Source organism: Oryctolagus cuniculus, chromosome 1 (genome assembly GCF_964237555.1).
Source record: "Oryctolagus cuniculus chromosome 1, mOryCun1.1, whole genome shotgun sequence".
Classification (NCBI taxonomy): domain Eukaryota; kingdom Metazoa; phylum Chordata; class Mammalia; order Lagomorpha; family Leporidae; genus Oryctolagus; species Oryctolagus cuniculus.
This window is the reverse complement of record NC_091432.1, coordinates 163,173,742-163,187,516: the sequence shown is the minus strand read 5'-3', so window position 1 is coordinate 163,187,516 and position 13,775 is coordinate 163,173,742. Positions and strand designations below refer to the sequence as shown.

Below are 13,775 nucleotides of genomic sequence, written 5' to 3'. Positions count from 1 at the left end.
TCTTGTTGTTGAAGAAGAAGGTGATATTTACAAAAATCCAAAGTTCCCAAATGCTAATCAGTTATGAGGTTTTCACCAATCTGCTGCAAAATCATTAGGGCAACATTTCCAACTGCCTTAGGAAGCATTTTATTTCTCTAAGATTACAGCCTTCCCATCTGGGCAGGGGAGGATTGGTAAAAAATATCCTTCTCTTTGCAAAATAATATTAGTACACGACAGTTGGCTGCATATTTTTAAGCCCAAACTTATAAAATAAAAGGTGGTAGCTCTTGGTCAATCAGAAAACTAAATTTGAAATCTTATTCTAAGAATGTAATATAGTGAAGGAGGTAGATGTCATCAAAGCTCTACTACACTGAGAATTGGCACCAAATAGTAATGAATTCAGAGAAAGAGATGAAGAGAATCATAATTCGGCAGAAGGAGAGGAAAGCAAAGAGTGAAAGAAGAGAAGGAAAATGGGGGAAAGAAAGTCACAGGAGAATGTTAACATAATAAATTTAACAAGTGTATATTTACTCTCCTTTTTTCTGTCAACCTTTTCAAAGACATAAAATAATAATTCTATCAATGTATTTTTGAGTTTGACATAATCATAATATGCATAATAGTGTTAAAAGGAGAGAGAACAATAATTTCACATAGGAGTAAAGTTCTATACTTCACTAGAATTGGGTTACTATAAAGTATATTTAATCATTGCACATGTAAATAATAAACCACAGTTTTTTAAACTATACATAAAGAATTACTAATGGATGGGGCTGGCGGCGTGGCTCACTTAGTTAATCCCCCACCTGAGGCACCGGCATACCATTTGGGCACTGGGTTCTAGTCCCAGTTGCTCCTCTTCCAGTCCAGCTCTCTGTTTTGGCCCAGGAAGGCAGTGGAGGATAGCCCAAGTGCTTTAGTGCCTGCACCCGCATTGGAGACCAGGAAGAAGTACCTGGCTCCTGGCTGTGGCAGCCATTTGGGGGAGTGAACCAACAGAAGGAAGATCTTTCTCTCTGTCTCTCTCTCTCACTGTCTAACTCTATCTGTCAAACAAATTAAAAAAAAGAATTATTAATGAAAATAAAATGTTACATTAGAAAAAATCCACTTGGTACAAAACAAAGGAGTGAAATAGGAACACAAGAAAAGAGAAGACAGAAGGCACACAGAAATCAAAAAGAAAATATCATACAGAAATCTGACCATGGTAATAACATTAAATGGAATTATATTAAACAATCTAAACAAAAGATAGATATTATAAAGTTGGATTAAAAATTAAGATCTAGGAGGAGATCCAGGATGGTTGAGCAGGGAAAAGACACTCTGATTTTAAACACAGGAAGATATCAGAAAAAAACAAATGAAGGACCACATTTCCAGGGTAAAGTTGGAGAGAATTTTTCAGTAGAAAACTTATAGAACAGATATAAGACTCCATGAAGCAGCAATAACAGCGAACAAACACACAGCATCCAGAAGTGTGTTACTAGCAACTTCTAGTGGCGAAACACCATCTTCCCAGAGCAAGGTGAGAGAAGGCTGCAGTCACCAGCACACCACTGTTGGATTTTGTCTGAGGGAGAACTGTGCAGTCCCCACTGACTTTGAATCTGGCCTGCAGAGCTGACAGGCGCAGAACATTCACTTAGTTCCATGAAAGGAGGCCACACTGCCTCCCTCTGCTCCTCCCACTAAAGCACCAGACTCAAGTTGCTGAGGCAGAGTTCTACCCTGTGGAGTGGGCAGCTCACTCCAGGAATGATCCCCTGAACCCTCTGACTATGGGAGTCCTTTGCCCTATTACTGAAGGAAATTTGTGACGGTGCAACTTCTGCATGGGCAAGGAAACTAAGAAGGGCATGGGGTGTGATGGGGTCTAGGAGAGCTGCCCAATCTGATTCCAGAGCTCAGAAGTCCATGAATGCTGTGGAGGGACCTCATGTAGGGCTTGGCACTTACACTGTGGAATACGCAGATGCTACATGCAATCTGTGAGCCTGAGTGGGTTGAGTGCAAATGCACTGTGAGCTCACCCTAAACAATGAGTCAGTTGGTCCACTTAGGTACAGAAAATGGCTAAGACTGTGAACATGCAAGCCAGCATGATCACCTGCTCTCCCTACTGATAGAGGAGACAGACCATGGCCAACTTGGGTGTCTCTGTGGACTCTTGCACCACACCCAAATGCTGGCCAGAACTCCCTGGCCCCACACAGCACACCCCTCTGGATATCCACTGTAAACTACAGGGATTCCAGAAAGCCACAGAGCTACATGTCTAAGAACAAAGCCTTTAGAGGAGATACCAACAAGTAATTCCATAGATGCATAAAAGTAGAAATATAAGAAACATGAATAAGGAAGATAATATGACTCCCCAAAAGGAATACAATTATACGTTGATTACAGACTGAAGACAGAGATTGATGAAATGCCTGAAAAGGAATTCAAAAGAATGATTGCAAGATTACTCAAAAACACAGAGAAGCAGTTACATGAAATGAAGAAATCAGTACATAACATGGAGGAGAAATTCTGCAGAGAGACAGATAGCAGAGAAAAATCTAGGCCCAGTGCTGAGGTAAAGTAAAGACACTGCCTGCAAAGCTGGCATCCCATATGGGCACCAGTTCAAGTCCCAGCTGCTCCACTTCCAATCCAGCTCCTTGTTAATGTGTCTAGGAAAGCAGTGGAAGATGGCCCCAAGTTCTTGAGTCTCTGCACCCATGTGGGAAATTTGGAAGAAGCTCTTGGCTCCTGGCTTTGGATCAGCATGGCTCTGGCTGTTAAGGCCATTTGGGAAGTGAACCAGCAGATAGAAGATACCCGCCCCCTCTCTCTCTAACTCTCCCTTTCAAATAAATAAATAAATATTTTTTAAAAAATAAAAAGAAAACATAAACATTAAAATGAAGAATTCAATATATCAATGGGGTGGCCCTGTGGCATACCAGGTAAGGCCACTGCCCGCAGTGCCGGCATCCCATATGGGCATGGTTCGAGTCCTGGATGCTTTACTTCCAATATATCAATAAAAAATTAAAGTGTAAAGCCTTAAGAACAGACTTGGTCAGGCAAAACAAATAAGATCTTAGCTAGCAAACAAACTTTTTGAAACACCTCAAACAAAAAACACAAAGAAAATATAGAAAAACTGAAAACAGGATCTATGGGATAGGACCAAACAAACAAAACACACATGTCATAGGGGTTCTTCAAGGAATGGAAAAACAGAATGGCTTAGAAAATTTAGTCAGTGAAATAATAACAGAAAGTTCCCCCAATTTGAATAAACACAGTAGTAACATCTAAGTACAGGAAGCACACAGAACTCCAAATAGGGACCATTAGAAAAGATCTTTACAATGACAAATTATAGTCATACTTTCTAAAGTAAAAGATAAGGAAACTACCCTAAAATGTACACAAATGCCAGATTAACATTAAAGGATGTCCAATTAAACTGATAACAGATTTCACATCAGAAACCTACACACTAGAAGAGATGGACAAATACAGCCAAAGTTCTAAAAGAAAAAAACTGTCAACCCAGAATACCATACCCAGTGAAACTCTCATTGATAAATGAAGGTGAAATAAAGACCTCCCAAAATCAATGAAAACTGAAAAAATTAAAAAATTTGTCATTACCCAGCCAGCCTTACAAATGATAATTATGATGTACTGCACTTAGAAACAGAAAGATAACAAGCATCATCAAAGAAAGTGAAGGCAAAAAAACTCAAGTAAAAGTGCTAAGCTGATCCAAAACAAATAATAGGAATATTTATGGAAAAAACGGCAAGACCAAGTCATTATTTATCAACAATAATCTTGAATGGCAATGGCCTAAATTCTACAATTAAAAGATACAGGCTGGCTGAATGCATTAAAAAAATAAGACCCGGGAGGAGCCAAGACGGCAGAATAGTGAGGGCGCACACCGATAGTCAGGGAAAATTTAGTTTAATAAAAGGGGAGTTACGGTAGCCTCAGAAAAAGGACCAGGAAAATATTGCAGAGGAAACTCTTCTGGATCTAGTGGCTGTGAATCGGAGGACCTACTGGGAGAACAAGGTCGCCCACCGCGCGGAAGCTGAGCTGCGGGAGCCGCAGGGTCTGCGCGCCAGTGCAGGAAGGGGAGTGCATGTCACACAGACACCAGCGGGGAGAGTTGGGACGCCCAGGGCTCCGAGTCCACACATCGGCGCTGGAAGGGGAGGTGAGCTCAATAACCCGAGACATTGGCAGGGAAACGGGGGTCAGAATCTAGAGGGGAGCCGGAAAGTGCACCAGACTCACTACCGGAGAGAAGGAAAAAAAAAGGTGGGGGGTTTCTCTCTCCGACAACCTTGCAAAGGTTGCAAGGCGGCAAGGCTTGCAAGAGTTTCCAAGAGTCTGCAAGAGACAAAGAGCAGGCCCCCTCTCTGGATTTACATAACAACAGGGGAGAGCTAAGGAACTGAGTCACTACAATTCAGTAGCCTAGGCAACCCAGTGGGAGTCCAGAGGAGAAACAGAGCCTGCACAGTCTCTTTGGGTAGAAGCCAGAGATTGGAAGTTAAATACCATCAATTCTGCACAGCCGTGCCGTGCGGTATTACTTACCCCCTGAATAAATAAAATAAATAAATAAATAAAAAGAGAGATTTACCACGCATAACCTGAGGGTGTCACCTTTGCACACCCGTAACCCGGAAGAACCAAGCAGAGCTCTCAGGCCACACCCATCTCAAGCCTCCAAGGCTCCTCCAACAGCAGGCAGTCCACTTAACACAGACATAGTATAAAATAAAAAAAAAAAAATTAAAAAAAAAACACACAGTGACGAAAGAAGAATTAAATATGCCAAGCAACAAACACAGAAATCGAGGGAACAAGATCAACGATGACACTATGATGCCTCCAAATAAACAAAACACCCCAAGCCAAGATTATGAAGATGATGAGATAGAAGAAATGCAAGATACTGATTTCATTTAGAAGTTTTCAAAAGCAAATCCTTGAACTACAGAAATCCTTATTGGACAGGATTGAAAATCTCTCTCGTGAAAATGAAATTTTAAGGAAGAATCAAAATGAAACGCAGAAACTAGTAGAACAGGAAAGTGTGATAGTGAAGAGAAATCAAAATGAAATGAAGAGCTCAATAGATCAAATGACAAACACATTAGAAAGCCTTAAAAACAGAATGGGTAAAGCAGAAGAGAGAATATCGGACTTAGAAGATAGAGCACAGGAAAACATACAGTCAAACCAAAGAAAAGAAGAGGAAATTAGAAATCTAAAAAATATTGTTGGGAGGGCCAGTGCCGCGGCTCACTAGGCTAATCCTCCGCCTACCGGCGCCGGCACACCGGGTTCTAGTCCCAGTCGGGGCGCCGGATTCTGTCCCGGTTGCCCCTCTTCCAGGCCAGCCCTCTGCTGTGGCCAGGGAGTGCAGTGGAGGATGGCCCAGGTGCTTGGGTCCTGCACCCCATGGGAGACCAGGAAAAGCACCTGGCTCCTGGCTCCTGCCATCAGATCAGCGCGGTGCGCCGGCCACAGCGCGCCGGACACGGCGGCCATTGGAGGGTGAACCAACGGCAAAAGGAAGACCTTTCTCTCTGTCTCTCTCTCTCACTGTCCACTCTGCCAGTCAAAAAAAAAAAAATATTGTTGGGAATCTACAGGATACTATTAAAAAAACCAACATTCGAGTTCTAGGAGTTCCTGAAGGCATGGAGAGAGAGAAAGGATTAGAAGGCCTTTTTAGTGAGATACTAGCAGAGAACTTTCCAGGTTTGGAAAAGGACAGAGACATCCTAGTACAGGAAGCTCATAGAACCCCCAATAAACATGACCAAAAGAGATCCTCACCACGACACGTGGTAATTAAACTTACCACAGTGAAACATAAAGAAAAGATCCTAAAATGTGCAAGAGAGAAACGTCAGATTACTCTCAGAGGATCTCCAATTAGACTCACAGCAGACTTCTCATCAGAAACACTACAGGCTAGGAGGGAATGGCGAGACATAGCACAGGTGCTAGGAGAGAAAAATTGCCAGCCCAGAATATTATGTCCTTCAAAACTCTCATTTGTGAATGAAGGTGAAATAAAGACCTTTCATAGCAAACAGAAATTGAAAGAATTTGTCACCACTTGTCCAACCCTGCAAAGATGCTTAAAGATGTGCTACACTCAGGAACACAGAAACACGGCCATCAATATGAAAGAAAGTAAAGGAAGAACACCTACCAGTAAAAGAGCATGGGAAGCTCAAAGCATATACTAGAAAATATCTCTGGGAAAATGGCAGGGCAAAGTCACTACGTAACAACAGTCACATTAAACATTAATGGTCTGAATTCTTCAGTTAAAAGACACCGATTGGCTGATTGGCTCAAAGAACACAACCCAACTATTTGTTGCCTACAAGAAACACATTTCTCCAACAAAGATGCATGCAGACTGAAAGTGAAAGGTTGGAAAAAGATATTCCATGCCAACAGAAACCAAAAAAAAGCAGGTGTAGCCATATTAATATCAGACAAAATAAACTTTAATACAATAACTGTTAAGAGAGACAAAGAGGGACACTATATAATGATTAAGGGTTCAATTCAACAGGAAGATGTAACTATTATAAATGTATATGCACCTAATTACAGGGCACTGGTCTATTTAAAAGATATGTTAAGGGACTAAAAGGGAGATTTAGATTCCAATACAATAGTACTGGGGGACTTCAATACTCCACTCTGAGAAATAGACAGATCATCCGGACGGAAGATCAACAAGGAAACAGCAGATTTAATCGACACTATTGCCCAAATGGATCTAACAGATATCTACAGACCTTTCAACCCTACATCTACAGACTTCACATTCTTCTCAGCAGTGCATGGAACCTTCTCTAGGATTGATCACATACTAGGCCATAAAGCAAGTCTCAGCAAATTTAAAAGAATTAGAATCATACCATGCAGCTTCTCAGACCACAGCGGAATGAAGCTGGAAATTAGCAACTCAGGAAACCCCAGAAAGTATGCAAACACATGGAGACTGAACAACATGCTCCTGAATGAACACTGGGTCATTCAAGAAATCAAAAACTTTCTGGAAGTAAATGAAGATAACAACACAACATATCAGAACTTATGGGATACAGCAAAAGCAGTATTGAAAGGCAAATTTATAGCAATAGGTGCCTATATCAAGAAATTGGAAAGGTACCAAATAAATGAGCTTTCAGCACATCTCAAGGACCTAGAAAAACTGCAGCAAACCAAACCCAAATCTAGTAGGAGAAGAGAAATAATTAAAACCAGAGAAGAAATTAACAGGATTGAATCCAAAAAAAACACTACAAAAAATCAGCCAAGCGAGAAGCTGGTTTTTTGAAAAAATAAACAAAATTGACACCCCATTGGCCCAACTAACTAAAAAAAGAAAAGACCCAAATCAATAAAATCAGAGATGAAAAAGGAAATGTAACAACTGACATCACAGAAATAAAAAGAATCATCAGAAATTACTACAAAGAGTTGTATGCCAGCAAACAGGAAAATCTATCAGAAATGGATAGATTCCTGGACACATGCAATCTACCAAAATTGAACCATGAAGACACAGAAAACCTAAATAGACCCATAACTGAAACAGAAATTGAAACAGTAATAAAGGCCCTCCCAACAAAGAAAAGTCCAGGACCAGATGGATTCACTGCTGAATTCTACCAAACATTTAAAGAAGAACTAATCCCATTTCTTCTCAAACTATTCAGAGCAATCGAAAAAGAGGGAATCATCCCAAATTCTTTCTATGAAGCCAGCATCACCTTAATCCCTAAGCCAGAGAAAGATGCAGCACTGAAAGAAAATTATAGACCAATATCCCTGATGAACATAGACGCAAAAATCCTCAATAAAATTCTCGGCAATAGAATACAACACATCAGGAAAATCATCCACCCAGACCAAGTGGGATTCATCCCTGGTATGCAGGGATGGTTCAACATTCGCAAATCAATCAATGTGATTCACCACATTAACAGACTGCAAAAGAAAAACCATATGATTATCTCAATTGATGCAGAGAAAGCATTTGATAAAATTCAACACCCTTTCATGATGAAAACTCTAAGCAAATTGGGTATAGAAGGAACATTCCTCAACATAATCAAAGCAATTTATGAAAAACCAACGGCCAGCATCTATTGAATGGGGAAAAGTTGGAAGCATTTACACTGAGATCTGGCACCAGGCAGGGATGCCCACTCTCACCACTGCTATTTAACATAGTTCTGTAAGTTTTAGCCAGAGCCATCAGACAAGAAAAAGAAATTAAAGGAATACAAATTGAGAAGGAAGAAGTCAAACTATCCCTCTTTGCAGACGGTATGATTCTTTACTTAGAGGATCCAAAGAACTCTACTAAGAGACTATTGGAACTCATAGAGGAGTTTGGCAAAGTTTCAGGATATAAAATCAATGCACAAAAATCAACAGCCTTTGTAAACACAAACAATGCCACAGCTGAGAAAGAACTGCTAAGATCGACCCCATTCACAATAGCTACAAAAACAATCAAATACCTTGGAATAAACTTAACCAAGGACGTTAAAGATCTCTAGGATGAGAATTACAAAATCTTAAAGAAAGAAATAGAAGAGGATACCAAAAAATGGAAAAATCTCCCATGTTCATGGATTGGAAGAATCAACATCATCAAAATGTCCATTCTCCCAAAAGCAATTTATAGATTCAATGCAATTCCAATCAGGATACCAAAGACATTCTTCTCAGATCTAGAAAAAATGATGCTGAAATTCATATGGAGGCAGAAGAGACCTTGAATAGCTAAAGCAATCTTGTATAACAAAAACAAAACCGGAGGCATCTCAATACCAGATTTCAGGACATACTACAGGGCAGTTGTAATCAAAACAGCATGGTACTGGTACAGAAACAGATGAATAGACCAATGGAACAGAATTGAAACACCAGAAATCAACCCAAACATCTACAGCCAACTTATATTTGATCAAGGATCTAAAACCAATTCCTGGAGCAAGGACAGTCTATTCAATAAATGGTGCTGGGAAAACTGGATTTCCACATGCAGAATCATGAAGCAAGACCCCTACCTTACACCTTACACAAAAATTCACTCAACGTGGATTAAAGACCTAAATCTACGACCTGACACCATCAAGTTATTAGAGAACATTGGAGAAACCCTTCAAGATATTGGCACAGGCAAAGAGTTTCTGGAAAAGACCCGGGAGGCACAGGCAGTCAAAGCCAAAATCAACGATTGGGATTGCATCAAATTGAGAAGTTTCTGTACTGCAAAAGAAACAGTCAGGAGAGTGAAGAGACAACTGACAGAATGGGAAAAAATATTTGCAAACTATGCAACAGATAAAGGGTTAATAACCCGAATCTACAAAGAGATCAAGAAACTCCACAAAAACAAAACCAACAACCCACTTAAGAGATGGGCCAAGGACCTCAATAGACATTTTTCAAAAGAGGAAATCCAAATGGCCAACAGGCACATGAAAAAATGTTCAAGATCACTAGCAATCAGGGAAATGCAAATCAAAACCACAATGAGGTTTCACCTCACCCCGGTTAGAGAATGGCTCACATACAGAAATCTACCAACAACAGATGCTGGCGAGGATGTGGGGAAAAAGGGACACTAACCCACTGTTGGTGGGAATGCAAACTGGTCAAGCCACTATGGAAGTCATTTTGGAGATTCCTCAGAAACTTGAATGTAACCCTACCATTTGACCCAGCCATCCCACTCCTTGGAATTTACCCAAAGGAAATTAAATTGGCAAACAAAAAAGTGGTCTGCACCCTAATGTTTATCGCAGCACAATTCACAATAGCCAAGACCTGGAACCAACCTAAATGCCCATCAACGGTAGACTGGATAAAGAAATTATGGGATATGTACTCTTTAGAATACTATACCACAGTAAGAAACAACGAAATCCAGTCATTTGCAACAAAATGGAGGAATCTGGAACACATCATGCTGAGTGAAGTAAGCCAGTCCCGAAGGGACAAATACCATATGTTCACCCTGATCGGTGACAACTGACTGAACACCAAAAAGGAAACCTGTTGAAGTGAAATGGACACTATGAGAAACGGTGACTTGATCAGCATAGCCCTGACTGTTAATGAACAACTTAATACATTATCCCTCTTAGTAGTTTTTTTGTCTGTTCTATTTAATATGACTGGTTTAATTCTGTAATTAATACACAGTTATTCTTAGGTGTTGAAAATTAACTGAAATGTGATCCCTGTTAGACATAAGAGTGGGAATGAGAGGGAAGAGATGTATAATTTGGGACATGCTCAAGCTGACTTGCTCCAAATGGTAGAGTTAGAAACATACCAGGGGATTCCAATTCAATCCCATCAAGGTGGCATGTACCAATGCCATCTCACTAGTCCAAGTGATCAATTTCAGTTCACAATTGATCATAATGAAAGGACTAAGAGTCAAAGGGAGCACATAAACAAGTCTAGAACCTGCTAATACTAACAGATAGAATAAATAAAGGGGAGAGTGATCCAACATGGGAAGCGAGATACTCAGCAGACTCATAGAATGGCAGATGTCCTAAACAGCACTCTGGCCTCAGAATCAGCCCTAAAGGCATTCGGATCTGGCTGAAAAGCCCATGAGAGTATTTCAGGCATGGAAAGCCAAGACACTCTGGAAAAAAAAAAAAAACCTAAATGAAAGATCTCTGTGAGTGAGATCCCAGTGGAAAGAACAGGTCTTCAAAGAAGGAGGTACCTTTCTCTGAAGGGAGGAGAGAACCTCCACTTTGACTATGACCTTGTCTAAACAACATAAGAGTCGGAGAACTCAGAGGGCTTCCATAGCCTTGGAAACTCATGACTGGAGCATAGGGAGATTACTGATGCCATAAACAAGAGTGTCAATTTGGTAAGTCAACAACAGGAGTCACTGTGCACTTACTCCTCATGTAGGATCTCTGTCCTTAGTGTGCTGTACATTGAGATTTAATGCTATAACAAGTACTCAAACAGTATATTTCACTTTGTGTTTCTAGGGGGGTGCAAACTGTTGAAATCTTTACTTAATGTATACTAAACTGATCTTCTGTAAAAAAAAAAAAAAAAAGAAATTATCAATTCCCAACTTGACTCTCACTGGGATTAAACATGACAATAGGTCTGATCTGATTTCATCATCATTTAAAAAATCATTTATTATTTTTCACTTTATGTTTCTGTGTGGGAGCAAACTGTTGAAATCTTTACTTAATGTATACTAAGCTGATCTTCTGTATATTAAGAGAATCGAAAATGAATCTTGATGTGAATGGAAGGGGAGAGGGAGTGGGAAAGGGGAGGGTTGTGGGTGGGAGGGACGGTATGGGGGGGAAGCCATTGTAATCCATAAGTCGTACTTTGGAAATTTATATTCATTAAATAAAAGTTAAAAAAAAAACAAGACCCAACTATTTGCTGCCTACAAGAAACATATTTCACCAACAAAAATGCACATAGACTGAAAGTGAAAGGGTGGAAAAAGATTCTGTGTTCCATGCTAAGAGAAACCAAAAAGAGCTGGTGTAGCCATCCTAATATCAGACAAAATAGACTTTAACATAAAACGTGTTAAAAGGGACAAAGAAGATCATTAAGTAATGATTAAGGGATTGATTATACATAAATATGTGACAATAGTTAATGTATAATGCACCTAATGCTAGGACACTAAGCTATTTAAAACAAATATTAATGATCTAAAGGGAGAGATGTACTTCTATACAATAATAATTGGGGACTTTCATCAATGGACACATCAACTAGACAACATATCAACAAAGAAACAACAGAGCTAATCTATACTGTTAACCAAATGTATCTAACTGACATCTATAGAATATGTCTTTCCACAGTTGCAGAATACACATTCTTTTTATCAATGCATGGAACATTCTCTGGGATAGACAATGTACTAGGCCATAAAATAAGCCTCAATACATTTTTTTAAAAAGTTAAATCATACCATGTATCTTTGTTTACCACAATAGAATGAAGTTGAAAATTAACAACATAAGAAACTGGGGGCAGGTGCTGTGGCATAGCAGGCGATGTCACCGCCTGCAGTGCTGGCATCCCATAGGCATGCTGGTTCGACTCCCGGCTGCTACACTTCCGGTCTGGCTCTCTGCTATGGCCTGGGAAAGCAGTACAAGATGGCCCAAGTGCATGGGCCCCTGTACCTACGTGGGAGACCCAGAAGAGGCTCCTGGCTCCTGGCTTCAGATCGGCACAGCTCTGGCCATTGCAGCCATCTGGGGAGTGAACTAGCGGATGGAAGACCTCTCTCTCTCTGCCTCTCCTTCTCACTCTGTGTCACTCTAACTTTCAAGTAAATAAATAAATCTTTAAAAAAAAAGAAACTCTGGAAAATATACAAATACTTGAAGACTGAACTACATGCTCCTGAATGAATAGCAGGTCACAGAAGAAACCAAAATGGAAACCAAAAACTTCCGTGTAATGAATGAAAATAACAATACAACACATAAAAACTTATAAAGCAAGAGCAGTTTTCAGAGGAAAGTTTACAGTAATCAGTGCCTACACCAAGAAACTGGAAAGGTATCAAGTGTATCTCAAGTACCTAGAAAAACAAGAACAAATCAAACCCAAAATTAGTAGGAGAAAGAAATAATAAAAATTAGAGAAGTAATAAACAAAATTATTATTTTTAAAACCACATAAAAGATCAGTGAAATGAGGATATGGCTTTTTGGGGGGCTAGCAATGTGGCATAGTGAGTAAAGCTGGCACCTGGGACACTGGTATCCCACATGAGCACTGGTTCATATCCCAACTGTTCTACTTAATGATCCAACTCCTTACTAATGATCTGAGAAAGCGGCAGAAGACATCCGAAGTGCTTGGGTCCCTGTACCCATGTAGGAGTCCTGGATGAACTTCCTGGCTTCAAGCTTCAATCTGGTCCAACCCTGACCACTGTAGCCATTTGGGGAGTAAACAAGTGATTAGTAGAGAGATTCATTCTTTCTTTCTTTCTCTCTCTCTCCCTCTCTTTCCCTCCCTCCCCCCCCCCTTCAGTCTCTCCCTCTCTCTATCTGTAATTCTGACTTTCAAATAAGTAAACCGATCTTTAAAAAAAAAAAAAAAAACACTGGGACTGGTACTGTGGCCACAGTAGTCTGTGCCTCTGCCTGCAGCTCTGGCATCCCATATGGGCACCAGTTCCTGTCCTGGCTGCTCCTCTTCAAATCCAGCACCATGCCATGGCCTGGAAAGGCAGTAAAGGATGTCCCAAGTACTTGGGCCCTTGTGCCTTCGTGGGAGACCCAGAGGAGGCTTCTGGCTCCTGGCTTCGAATTAGCTTGGCTCAGGCCATTGTGGCCATTTGGTGAGTGGACCAGCAGATGGAGGACTTTTTTCTCTTCTCTCCCTCTTTCTGTCTGTAAGTCTACCTCCCAAATAAATAAATAAAAATCTTTTTTAAAAATTAAAACTTTTTAAAATAAACAAAAAACCATTGAACCAACTAACCAATAATGAAAAAGTGAAGAAGATTCAAATTAATAAAATCAGAGATGAAAAAGGTGATGTTACAATGGATACCACAGAAATAAAAGGAATCATCAAGAGTTATTAAAAACAGCTATATGACAACAAATTGGAAAATCTAGAAGAAATGTATATATTGTGGGACACAATTTTCCGAAATTGTGGCA

The 13,775-nt window shown here is 40.1% G+C and overlaps 1 protein-coding gene across 2 annotated transcripts in view; it reads right to left on the bottom strand.

The window, feature by feature from the left end:
- Positions 1-13,775, bottom strand: part of DMRT2 (doublesex and mab-3 related transcription factor 2) — a 204,562-nt gene that overhangs the window by 68,481 nt on the left and 122,306 nt on the right. The window lies entirely within an intron of this gene.